Source organism: Oncorhynchus kisutch, linkage group LG1 (genome assembly GCF_002021735.2).
Source record: "Oncorhynchus kisutch isolate 150728-3 linkage group LG1, Okis_V2, whole genome shotgun sequence".
Classification (NCBI taxonomy): Eukaryota; Metazoa; Chordata; class Actinopteri; order Salmoniformes; family Salmonidae; genus Oncorhynchus; species Oncorhynchus kisutch.
This window is the reverse complement of record NC_034174.2, coordinates 30,388,815-30,402,945: the sequence shown is the minus strand read 5'-3', so window position 1 is coordinate 30,402,945 and position 14,131 is coordinate 30,388,815. Positions and strand designations below refer to the sequence as shown.

Below are 14,131 nucleotides of genomic sequence, written 5' to 3'. Positions count from 1 at the left end.
AAACTCTTTTTATATCCCACACACACACACACACACACACACACACACACACACACACACACACACACACACACAGTATTCACACCCACACTTTCTCCTAGGCCGTTAAGTGAGGGTGAAGACACTGTAAAGACTATCTGTCTGTCCTACTATCCCTCCAGCTCAGTACTCAGACAGAGAAAGTTTTTTCTAAAGTGCTTAAAGCTGTTGGATATCAGCACTTCCGTCAGTGTTTAAATCACTCCTTCCCTTAGTGTTGATAGCAGCACCTCCGCTCGCTGTCCTCCCTCCTCTCTAAGCTCCGTCTCAGCAGAACACTTATCTAGCAGGATTAGTAACGCTGGAAATCACAGCTATTTTAATAGCTATAGCTAGGTACTATATGACACAGCTTTATTTGATAAAAACATTCCTCTTTTGCTCACAGGGAGTTATTCACAGGCGCTGACATATTGTTTGTGTGATGGTGGGCTTGATTGTGCTTGTTTAATGTGTGTGTGCAGCATTCCTGTCTGGTGTTAAATTCACCAGAAACCCCTTCATGTTTGGTGATAGTAAAGGCGGTGCTGAGCAGATCCTGAGTTTCTGTTATAGTGACTCCCATGATGATGTCACCAGTATTAGCACCTTGAGATGGCACTTACCGAGACGGCCACCATCGGCAACAGCCCTCTACGCTCACTGACTAAGCTCCCAAAACATCTTACCCCTTCTCTCTCGCTCTCCCTCAGCCTTCCTCGCTTCCTGTTCTTCTCTCTCGCTCTCCCTCAGCCTTCCTCGCTTCCTGTTCTTCTCTTTCACTCTCCCTCAGCCTTCCTCGCTTCCTGTTCTTCTCTCTCACTCTCCCTCAGGCTTCCTCGCTTCCTGTTCTTCTCTCTCACTCTCCCTCAGCCTTCCTCGCTTCCTGTTCTTCTCTCTGTTTGTCCCCGCTAGCCCATCTCTCACTGTCTCTCTCTCTCTCTCTCTCTCTCTCTCACTCTCTGTCCCTGTCTCTCTCCCTCTCTGTCCCTCTCTATCTCTCTCTCTCTCTGTCCCTCTCTGTCTCTCTCTCTCTCTCTCTCTCTGTTAGCCCATCTCTCTCTCTCTGTCCCTCTCTGTCTCTCTCTCTCTCTCTCTGTTAGCCCATCTCTCTCTCCCTGTCTCTCTGTTTCTGTCTCTCTCTCTGTCTCTCTCTCTCTCTCTCTCTCTGTCTCTCTGTTTCTGTCTCTGTGCGTGTGAATGTAGATGCCAGCTAGGTCAAAGGCAGGCATAGTTGTCATACTTTAAAGTGAGCAGCTCCCTGCTAATCCCCCCCCTGATGTGGCGAGAGGGGGAGGGACAGTCGAAGAGATTGGGAGAGAGAGAAAAAGCGAGTTGCAAAGAGAGAGACCCCTCGGACAACAACAGTAACACAATTAGACTCAACCAAATCATGAGAAAACATGGCAAATTGGAATGTTGACCCTAAACAGAAAGTACACAGTGGAAGTATACCTGACTACTGTGACTGACCCACAATTAAGGGAGGCTTTGACTATGTACAGACTCTGAGCATTGCTATTGAGAGAAGCCGCCATATGCAGACCAGGCTATTTGCACACTGCCCACAAAATGAGGTGGAAACTGAGCTGCACTTCCTAACCTGCCAAATGTATGACCATATTAGAGAGACATATTTCCCTCAGATTACACAGATCCACAAAGAATTCCAAAGCAAAACTAATTTTTATAAGAAAAATTGGCCCTGTGGCTGAATCTAGTTGATGATCCTTGATCTAGGTTATCTGGGATGATGGTGTTGATGTGTGTCATGACCAGCCTTTCAAAGCACTTCATAATTACAGATGTGAGTTCTACAAGGGGGTAGTCATTTAGGCAGGTTACCTTGGATCTCTTGGGAACAGACTGGGACAAGGAGAGATTGAACATGCCTGTGAAGACACCTGCCTGCTGGTCTGTGCTTTGAGAACAACACATATATAAAGACAACTTCATCCCATTACTCAACAGTATGAAAGCAGATCTAATTAAATAGAAACAATCTTTCAGGTAGAATCAACCTCTTCAGAATGTCACGGCTCACAAAGCTTTTACATTCATTCTTGGTAATACTAACTACCCCACCGAAGACATTCTTTAAAAAACTACTTGGTCATAAAATACTTTATATGGACAAATAAAACTCATAGAATGAAAAGGAAAGTTTTACATCTTCCTAAATCTGAGGGTGGTTTTAAACTTCCAGACTTGGAATTGTATCAACGCACCATCCAGGGCTTTTACTTGCGACATATAGTTAAATGCACTAAAGAGGAACAATGGGAACATATTGAAGATGCTCATCCCCTTAGTTCTAGTGAAGGGAAATCTTAACGCTACAGCATATAATGACATTCTAGACCATTTCTGTGCTTCCAACTTTGTGGCATCAGTTTGGGGAAGGGCCTGTACACAGCCCGGACCTCAACCCCATCGAACACCTTTGGGATGAATTGGAACACCGACTGCGAGTCAGGCCTAATCGCCCAACATCAGTGCCCGACCTCACTAATGCTCTTTTGGCTGAATGGAAGCAAGTCCCCACAGCAATATTCCAACATCTAGTGGAAAGCCTTCCCAGAAGAGTGGAGGCTGTTATAGCAACACTGTCCCAACATCTAGTGGAAAGCCTTCCCAAAAGAGTGGAGGCTGTTATAGCAACACTGTCCCAACATCTAGTGGAAAGCCTTCCCAGAAGAGTGGAGGCTGTTATAGCAGCAAAGGGGGGACCTGTTATGCGGAGCGGAGCAGGGGAACCCAAGAGCAGACTCAGACGAGGAAACTGGGATAAGGTGACCAAGGTGTTTATTGAAAAACAGGGGGAAGATGGGATGAAGGCCAGGGAAAGCTCTGGCAGGTTGCAGGGAGCCAGGTGCTGAGGCTGAGGCTGGAGCTGGAGCGAGGGCAGTTAGGGATGGGGAAGCAGGTCCGGAGAGGAAGCCAAGGAAACAGTAGAGTGGGGAGTCCAGGACAGGGTAGCAGGACTGACGAGACGTGGGACTGGAGACAGGGACCAGAGTCATAGTGGACAGAACTGTAGTGGAGAGGAAAACAGCGTCAGGCAAGGGAAAACAGGATCTATGCAGGAACAAACGGCTAAAAACGCAGACTGACTGAGCAGAGGTTACAATCTGGCAGTGTGGAAGTGGCAGGACTGAGTATTTGATTACGTCTTGATTATGGAACAGGTGCAGCTGGTGGGGATCTGCTCTACCTCCAGCACACCTGTCTCCGCCCACACAATCACCCACAGAGAGAGAGAAAGAGGGAGCGAGCACTGGGGGAGTGGGGGCAGGTTAGGGAGACACAGGATGAGCAGTAGAGGGCGTGAGCAGATGTAACAGGACCAACTCTATATAATGCCCATGGTTTTGGAATGAGATGTTCGACGAGCAGGTGTCCACATACCTTTGATCATATTGTGTACTATAAAGTACAAAAGCTATGGTCAGAATTAGAAAGTTGGCTGTCAAGAAGTATTACAATGTAAATGAAGATTTAATCCGCCTGTCAGCATATTTCAAGACATGAGTGCTGGAAATCAACCAATCCTCCGTCGCTAACACGATGGAAAGGTCAAATGCTTTATTATCTGAATTGTTGAAAGTGCGTGGGTGACGGAGAGAAACAATGGTTTAAAGTGATGAGAGTGATGCTGAAGATGGGGCTGTGAGCAGGTGGGTCTGGGCAGGGGTGATGTTGTGGATGTTTGTGTGTATGTGTATGTTATGTATTGTAAAAAAAGAATAATAAAAACATTGGAAAAAAAGAACATGCCCTGGTATTCCGTCTGGCCCGGCTGCCAGACTGTTAATTGTTAATCTGTTTCAAAGTGTTGCTCCCATCGGAGCTCCCTTCATAATTTAGCTCTCAGAAATCCAGAAGGATTTACAGGAGAAATTGCTCAAGGGGACATCGATTTCTTTTTCACCTAGTCGCCTCTTGATTTAAACCAGCAACCTTTCAGTTACTGGTCCAACTCTCTTACCCGCTAGGCTACCTGATCACACAGTCTTCCAGAAAAACAGGGTCTTTCATGCAAGGCATAGTGTTATGTTCCTTGAAGCGAACATTAAAGGCATTTAGCTCATTTGGGAGTTCTGCATTGCTGGGCAAGTCATGTCTGGGTTTCCTTTAGTAATCTGATATCATCTACAAGTCCTGCCACATAAAGTGAGCTCAAAAGTATTGGGACAGTGACTCATTTTGTTGTTGTTTTGTCTCTGTACTCCAGCACTTTGAAATTATATAATGACTATGAGGTCAATGATACAATGACTATGAGATCAATGATACAATGACTATGAGGTCAATGATACAATGACTATGAGGTTAATGATACAATGACTATGAGGTTAATGATACAATGACTATGAGGTCAATGATACAATGACTATGAGGTCAATGATACAATGACTATGAGGTTAATGGTACAATGACTGAGGTAAATTATACAATGACTGAGGTCAATGATACAATGACTACGAGGTCAATGATACAATGACTACGAGGTCAATGATACAATGACTACGAGGTCAATGATACAATGACTACGAGGTCAATGATACAATGACTACGAGGTCAATGATACAATGACTACGAGGTCAATGATACAATGACTACGAGGTCAATGATACAATGACTACGAGGTCAATGATACAATGACTACGAGGTCAATGATACAATGACTACGAGGTCAATGATTCAATGACGACGAGGTCAATGATTCAATGACGACGAGGTCAATGATTCAATGACGACGAGGTCAATGATTCAATGACGACGAGGTCAATGATTCAATGACGACGAGGTCAATGATTCAATGACGACGAGGTCAATGATTCAATGACGACGAGGTCAATGATACAATGACTACGAGGTCAATGATACAATGACTACGAGGTCAATGATACAATGACGATGAGGTCAATGATACAATGACGATGAGGTCAATGATACAATGACGATGAGGTCAATGATTCAATGACGATGAGGTCAATGATTCAATGACGATGAGGTCTGATACAATGACGATGAGGTCAATGATTCAATGACGATGAGGTCAATGATACAATGACGATGAGGTCAATGATTCAATGACGAGGTCAATGATACAATGACGATGAGGTCAATGATACAATGACGATGAGGTCAACGATACCATGACTACGAGGTCAACGATACCATGACTACGAGGTCAACGATACCATGACTACGAGGTCAACGATACCATGACTACGAGGTCAACGATACAATGGCTACGAGGTCAACGATACAATGGCTACGAGGTCAACGATTCAATGACGACGAGGTCAACGATTCAATGACGACGAGGTCAACGATTCAATGACGACGAGGTCAACGATACAATGACGACGAGGTCAACGATACAATGACGACGAGGTCAACGATACAATGACGACGAGGTCAATGATACAATGACGACGAGGTCAATGATACAATGACGACGAGGTCAATGATACAATGACGACGAGGTCAATGATTCAATGACGACGAGGTCAATGATTCAATGACGACGAGGTCAATGATACAATGACGACGAGGTCAATGATTCAATGACGACGAGGTCAATGATACAATGACGACGAGGTCAATGATACAATGACGACGAGGTCAATGATTCAATGACGACGAGGTCAATGATACAATGACGACGAGGTCAATGATACAATGACGACGAGGTCAATGATACAATGACGACGAGGTCAATGATACAATGACTACGAGGTCAATGATACAATGACTACGAGGTCAATGATACAATGACTACGAGGTCAATGATTCAATGACGACGAGGTCAATGATACAATGACGACGAGGTCAATGATACAATGACGACGAGGTCAATGATACAATGACGACGAGGTCAATGATACAATGACGACGAGGTCAATGATACAATGACGACGAGGTCAATGATACAATGACGACGAGGTCAATGATACAATGACGACGAGGTCAATGATTCAATGACGACGAGGTCAATGATACAATGACGACGAGGTCAATGATACAATGACGACGAGGTCATTGATACAATGACGACGAGGTCAATGATACAATGACGACGAGGTCAATGATACAATGACGACGAGGTCAATGATACAATGACGACGAGGTCAATGATACAATGACGACGAGGTCAATGATACAATGACGACGAGGTCAATGATACAATGACGATGAGGTCAATGATTCAATGACTATGAGGTCAATGATACAATGACTATGAGGTCAATGATACAATGACTATGAGGTCAATGATACAATGACGATGAGGTTAAACTGGAAACACTTATCTCCCTCACTAGCTTTAAGCACCAACTGTCAGAGCAGCTCACAGATTACTGCACCTGTACATAGCCCACCTATAATTTAGCCCAAACAACTACCTCTTTCCCAACTGTATTTCATTTATTTATTTATTTTGCTCCTTTGTACCCCATAATTTTTATTTCTACTTTGCACATTCTTCCAATGCAAAACTACCATTCCAGTATTTGACTTGCTATATTGTATTTACTTTGCCACCATGGCCTTTTTTGCCTTTACCTCCCTTCTCACCTCATTTGCTCACATTGTATATAGACTTGTTTATACTGTATTATTGACTGTATGTTTGTTTTACTCCATGTGTAACTCTGTGTTGTTGTATCTGTCGAACTGCTTTGCTTTATCTTGGCCAGGTCGCAATTGTAAATGAGAACTTGTTCTCAACTTGTCTACCTGGTTAAATAAAGGTAAAATAAAAAATGATTCATAAATTAATGATTCAATGACTATGAGGTTAATGGTACAATGACTATGAGGTTAATGGTACAATGACTATGAGGTTAATGGTACAATGACTATGAGGTTAATGATTCAATGACTATGAGGTTAATGGTACAATGACTATGAGGTTAATGGTACAATGACTATGAGGTTAATGGTACAATGACTATGAGGTTAATGGTACAATGACTATGAGGTTAATGGTACAATGACTATGAGGTTAATGGTACAATGACTATGAGGTTAATGGTACAATGACTATGAGGTAATGATATTATGACTATGAGGTTAAAGTGCAGACTGTCAGCTTTAATTTGAGGGTATTTCCATCCATATTGGGTGAACCTATAGAAATTACAGCACTTTTTGTACATTAACCCCCCCCATTTTAAGGGACCAAAAGTATTCGGACAAATTCTATGTGTATTAAAGTAGGTCCCACATTCCTAGAACGCAATGATTCCATCAAGCTTGTGACTCTACAAACTTGTTGGATGCATTTGCTGTTTGTTTTGTTTGTGTTACAGATTATTTTCTGCCCCGTAGAAATGAATGGTAAATAATGTATTGTGTCATTTTAGAGTCACTTTTACTGTAAATTAGAATAGAATATGTTTCTGAACACTTCTACATTAATGTGGATGCTAACATGATTACGGATTATCATGCATGAATTGTGAATAATGATGAGTAAGAAAGTTACAGACACACATATACTCCCCCTAAGACATGCTGAACTCTCACCATTACAAGAACAGGGGAAGTTAGCATTTTTTGGGGGGTGGGGTATGATACAGTATTTGTACGTCTGTAACTTTCTGACTCAGTATTTGGTCCCCACGAGGATAGTAAAACAAACCTGTGTGTGGGCCTCCTCTCTCCATAGGCCATTGTCAGGAGCACAAGGCTTTCTTGGTCAGATTTCCATCCCACACAGACGCTTGGGGATTGGTCAACAACAACCGGCATGCAGCTGCTCTAGCCAATCACCAGGTTGCCTGCCCCAGCCCTGCCCTTGCCCCAAAATAACACTGTAAATACACTGCAGTCTCTATCAGGCTATTAAAGGTGCCCCAGTGTGTTTGCAAACAAGGCCTTGTTGTTAGCACGTATGAATGTGAGAACCATGCCTCCCAGTGTTTCAGTGAGCCTATGAGACGAGAGTTCAGTGCAAGTCTGTGTCTCCTCATACCGCTGAAACTAATGTCTGAATATATCCAGTAGGTTTGGATGCAAACCATAAGCTGAGGATGGAGAGACTCCAGCAGAGAGGTGGAAGAGGGGAAGCACTGGGTACGCTGGCCCTTTTTAAAGCACAACACGCTTCCCCTTAAAGCCTAACTAAATCAGCCTGCTGAATCTCTCTGTTGTTGGTGGTGTGTCACCCTGGGGCAGATCCTGATTGATTAGTCAAAGGCCACATTCTAAAACACACTGACCAACCAATCAATACGCTCGACATACAGCCCTGTCCACAATGCTCCCCAGAGCCATACTGTGGTGTGAGATAGAGTTTGGCCATCATAATTTCAACCAATATCATTAGGATAAACATAACTATATTATATAACTAGAACACATAGCTGATAATACTCAAGGGCCCAGAGAATTTGCAGAATTCTAAATCCTGTTTGATTGAAGGTCCATAAAAATGTGTTGTATTGAAGAGGTCATGACCTTTAGAGAATTAACCTATGTTCCATTGTCCGAGGTCACATAGCCAGGAAATGCATACAACAACAGTGTTGTTGGTTCTGATTGGTTATATATTTAGTAAATGCTGTTCAGTGACAAAATTATCTCATCAGGGTACGAGAGACAACCAGATGTTCAGGATTTTCTTCTCCTTACTACCTAGCAACTGTCCCATTCACCTTCTTATCACTTACTGTGGTATCACCATGGTTATCTGTATGAGTAACAGCTGCAACCCAGGAGGAGTTAGCTGAAACCCACTAGTTGGTCCAGCCCACCATGTGGGAAACACCGGCCGTGTTCGAGAGAATCAAATATCTGATTTATTCTGGGTCAACTGGGACTGACTGATCTACAAAATAGTTATTTGTGATGCAAGGTTTTTAATGTCACTTGCACAGTGAAATGCCTTTTGTACATCAGTGAATCACGGCTTGCTGGCAGTGCCGTCTGCAATGTTGAACAAGCCCACTGCCTTCCACAACAGCACTGAGGGGAGGAATTGGGTTTTTGTTTTGTCTTGATTTGTTTTGTCTGGTCGTTCCTTTGAGTGATCACATGACTTGAGGTTCTTGTAAACATGAACCCTGTGACCCAGGCAATCACAGGGTCGCTCTGTGTGTGTGAGTCAGTTGTTATGCAACCTCGTTTCTGGTAAAGGGAACCTCACACTTCCTGTAAAATCACTGCTACATGAAGAAGGAGCTTTTCTCCTCTGTAGAGACTCTGAGGGGTTCAGCCTATCAGGGAGGTCGGTACAAAGATCTTTAGTGGTTCACCCTTTAGTGGTTCACTCCGCTACACAGCCAACTGGAGGGGCCAGAAAAAAGACCCTCAGGGACACAGACTATGAGACCTTGGCGTGGTACAGCATAGTGGAGAGGTGTGGCTGGGGAGTGAACTGAGTCACTTCTCTGGGGTCAGGCTGTCGAGACACTGTCTTCCATCTCTCATCTGTGTGTCAACACCAGACCTGAATCGAGAAACAGGATAGTATCTCGTAAAGGGGCAAAATGGGAATGGGAAGTAGGTAGAAGCTGCCCTTAGCGACTGATACAGGGTCAGATGTTATTTAATTCCTCCCTCTAATGATTTAGGATTGTGAGTAGGGTAATCTGGTCAAATACTACCTAGAGTGCAGACTTGCACCAGCAGAGGGGGCTAAACTATTTTCTGAACAGACTGGAGAGAAACTCTTACCTGTGTACAGGTAGAATGTGTGGTTGTGGTGGGAGTGGGAGTGAGGGAGGGGGGTTAAAGGACACAGACTGAGTGAACACAGTGCACAGTTCCTGAATTTACAATCCACATATCACTTATTTTTTTTGTAAACTCATTCAACCAGTATCAACCTGTTTGGACCAACGTTTCCTTAAAATAATCACAAGGGCGGACATGTTTAAAAAACGTTATCATTGTTGTCATGGTATGGGACATCTATGATTCAGTTTGTTGTGGTTGTTCACCTAAATGGTTTGTGCAATGTTTGATTCTGCCTCTGTACTGATGCCTTTGTCTCAGCAATGTCATTCCATAGGCTGGTAGCTGATGGAAAATGCCCTCATTCATTTCCAGTCTATCATTGTTAATAGCAGAGGGAGTTGTTGCTCACATGATTGAACAGCATTCTGTCATGTAACAGACACCATTATGGTCTGCTACCATTCTGTTGAAGATACCAAGCACTATAAACATGTCATACCTGTGTGTGTTATCAGAGAGCCTTATCGCTCGGAGAGCCTTATCACTGTGGAAGTGTGTGTGGAAGTGTGTGTGTGTGTCAGTGGAGTCTGTGCGATTCAACGGCGTCACGCCCCTTCTCTCAATCAGAGACGTAGCTGCCCCCTCTTTCTTGGCATTTGTGTCTGTGTTTTTGTGTGCGTTTCAGCCATACTCACAGCTCACAGGGAAGGGGAATGGATTTCCCAGCTTGGGGGCAGAGTTCTGTGGGAGTTCTGTGTGTGTGTTTGACAGGGGGCATCTGCTACGGGGTTCCGGACACTAAGTCCCCTTTGTTCCTCCCACGGACAGCGATATTCTGGACACCCTGGCATTCATTTATGAGGAGGAGGAGGAAACGCAGTTGGTTTGGGGAGGAAGGGGCAGTGACTAACCCTGTCCCTGTGACTCTTTGAGTGGAGAGGCGCGGTGTCACGAGCAGAGACCAGAGTGAGACTGTATAAGAGCTCAACCCAGCTAGCAGAGTACTCTCTCTGAGTGTCTGTATGAACGATGTGAAGTGGTAGAGGTGTCTGGAATACAGACAGTAGGTTGATCTGACGATTGTTGAATTGTCCTTCTCCCTGGTAAGGATGTAGGATCATCCGTGTCGTGATCTTTCCTCCCCTTCTGCCTCTGTTTCCATCTGGCTGTGGGATTGTCTCTCTTTGGATATAATACGATACAATATGACTGGACTCTGGAATTTCCTTATGTGTTGGGTTGTGCTACTGACTGTATCAGCTCTTTGTGACTGGACAGTAAGCAAGAAATGAGATATAATTTGTGACTGGACTGTAAGCAAGGAATGAGATATAATTTGTCCCTGGGCAAATAGGTTGTTTGAATACATGCTCTGTGTGGTGGGTTGGTGAGTAGACTGGCTTCATTGAGTCACAGATATATCCTTGTATAATGGATAACTTGCCATGGAGAATGGAACAGTCATGTTTATATAAGATTGGATGGAAATCTCAGTTATGTACATCCGAACTGCTACTGTTACTGCTACTGTAACTGTTACTGCTACTGTAACTGTTACTGCTACTGCTACTGTAACTGTTACTGCTACTGTAACTGCTACTGTTACTGTAACTGTTACTGTTACTGCTACTGTAACTGCTACTGCTACTGTTACTGTAACTGTTACTGCAACTGTTACTGCTACTGTAATGCTACTGTTATTGTAACTGCTACTGTTACTGCTACTGTAACTGTTACTGCTACTGTAACTGCTACTGCAACTGTTACTGCAACTGTTACTGCTACTGTAATGCTACTGTTATTGTAACTGCTACTGCTACTGTAACTGCTACTGTTAATGCTACTGTAACTGCTACTTCTACTGTTACTGCAACTTCTACTGCTACTGTTACTGTAAATGTTACTGTTATTGTAACTGCTACTGCAACTGTTACTGCTACTGTTACTGCAACTGTTACTGCTACTGTAATGCTACTGTTATTGTAACTGCTACTGCTACTGTAACTGTTACTGCTACTGTAACTGCTACTGCAACTGTTACTGCAACTGTTACTGCTACTGTAATGCTACTGTTACTGCTACTGTAATGCTACTGTTATTGTAACTGCTACTGCTACTGTAACTGCTACTGTTAATGCTACTGTAACTGCTACTTCTACTGTTACTGCAACTTTTACTGCTACTGTTACTGTAAATGTTACTGTTATTGTAACTGCTACTGCAACTGTTACTGCTACTGTTACTGCAACTGTTACTGCTACTGTAATGCTACTGTTATTGTAACTGCTACTGCTACTGTAACTGTTACTGCTACTGTAACTGCTACTGCAACTGTTACTGCAACTGTTACTGCTACTGTAATGCTACTGTTATTGTAACTGCTACTGCTACTGTAACTGCTACTGTTAATGCTACTGTAACTATTACTGCTACTGTTACTGCAACTTCTACTGCTACTGTTACTGCTACTGTAACTATTACTGCAACTGTTAATGCTACTGTAACTGCTACTGCTACTGTTACTGCTACTGTAACTGTTACTGCTACTGTTAATGCTACTGTTACTGCTACTGTTAATGCTACTGTTAATGCTACTGTAACTGCTACTGCTACTGTTACTGCAACCTCTACTGTTACTGCTACTGTAACTGTTACTGCAACTGCTATTGCTACTGTAACTGCTACTGCTACTGCAACTGCAACTTCTACTGTTACTGCAACTGATACTGCTACTGTTACTGCAACTGTAACCGTTGCTGCTACTGTTACTGCTACTGCTACTGTAACTGTTGCTGCTACTGTTACTGCTACTGTATCTGCTGCTGCTACTGTAACTGCTGCTGCTACTGTTACTGCTAATGTTACTGCAACTTCTACTGTTACTGCTACTGCTACTGTAACTGTTACTGCTAGTGTTACTGCTACTGTAACTGTTACTGCTAATGTTACTGCAACTTCTACTGTTACTGCTACTGCTACTGTATCTGCTGCTGCTACTGTAACTGCTGCTGCTACTGTTACTGCTAATGTTACTGCAACTTCTACTGTAACTGTTACTGCTACTGTAACTGCTACTGTTAATGCTACTGTAATTGCTACTGTAACTGCTACTGTAACTGTTACTGCAACTGCAACTTCTACTGCTACTGCAACTGATACTGCTACTGTTACTGCTACTGCTACTGCAACTGTTACTGCAACTGCTACTGTTACTGCTACTGTAACTGCTACTGTTATTGCTACTGCAATGCAACTGTTACTGCTACTGCAACTTCTACTGCTACTGCAACTGATACTGTTACTGCTACTGTTACTGTAACTAACTGTTACTGTTACTGTAACTAACTGTTACTTCTACTGTAACTAACTGTTACTTTTACTGTAACTGCTACTGTAACTGTTACTGCTACTGCTACTGTTACTGCAACTGCTACTGTATCTTCTACTGCAATGCAACTGTTACTGCTACTGCAACTGCAACTTCTACTGCTACTGCTACTGTTACTGCAACTGCTACTGCTACTGTTACTGTTACTGCTACTGCTACTGTAACTATTACTGCTACTGTTACTGCTACTGTAACTAACTGTTACTTCTACTGCAACTGTTACTTCTACTGCAACTGTTACTTCTACTGCAACTGTTACTTCTACTGTAACTGCTACTGTTACTGTTACTGTAACTGTTACTGTAACTGTTACTGCTACTGTAACTGCTACTGTTACTGTTACTGTAACTGTTACTGTAACTGTTACTGCTACTGTAACTGCTACTGTAACTGCTACTGTAATTGCTACTGTAACTGCTACTGTAACTGTTACTGCAACTGCAACTTCTACTGCTACTGCAACTGATACTGCTACTGTTACTGCTACTGCTACTGCAACTGTTACTGCAACTGCTACTGTTACTGCTACTGTAACTGCTACTGTTATTGCTACTGCAATGCAACTGTTACTGCTACTGCAACTGCAACTTCTACTGCTACTGCAACTGATACTGTTACTGCTACTGTTACTGTAACTAACTGTTACTGTTACTGTAACTAACTGTTACTTCTACTGTAACTAACTGTTACTTTTACTGTAACTGCTACTGTAACTGTTACTGCTACTGCTACTGTTACTGCAACTGCTACTGTATCTTCTACTGCAATGCAACTGTTACTGCTACTGCAACTGCAACTTCTACTGCTACTGCTACTGTTACTGCAACTGCTACTGCTACTGTTACTGTTACTGCTACTGCTACTGTAACTATTACTGCTACTGTTACTGCTACTGTAACTAACTGTTACTTCTACTGCAACTGTTACTTCTACTGCAACTGTTACTTCTACTGCAACTGTTACTTCTACTGCAACTGTTACTGCTACTGCTACTGTTACTGTTACTGTAACTGCTACTGTTACTGTTACTGT

The 14,131-nt window shown here is 43.0% G+C and overlaps 1 protein-coding gene across 5 annotated transcripts in view; it reads left to right on the top strand.

The window, feature by feature from the left end:
• LOC109882087 (transcription factor EB-like) overlaps positions 1-14,131 on the top strand; it is an 88,802-nt gene that overhangs the window by 13,393 nt on the left and 61,278 nt on the right. The window contains exon 1 of one of the 5 annotated variants that reach the window (XM_031817202.1): positions 10,476-10,814. The exons of 3 other annotated variants lie outside the window; for them this stretch is intronic. The gene's annotated coding sequence lies outside the window, so the exon portion shown is untranslated. Of the gene's footprint in view, positions 1-10,475; positions 10,815-14,131 lie in introns of those variants that run through there. One more of the 5 variants, XM_031817224.1, reaches the window with a different exon arrangement.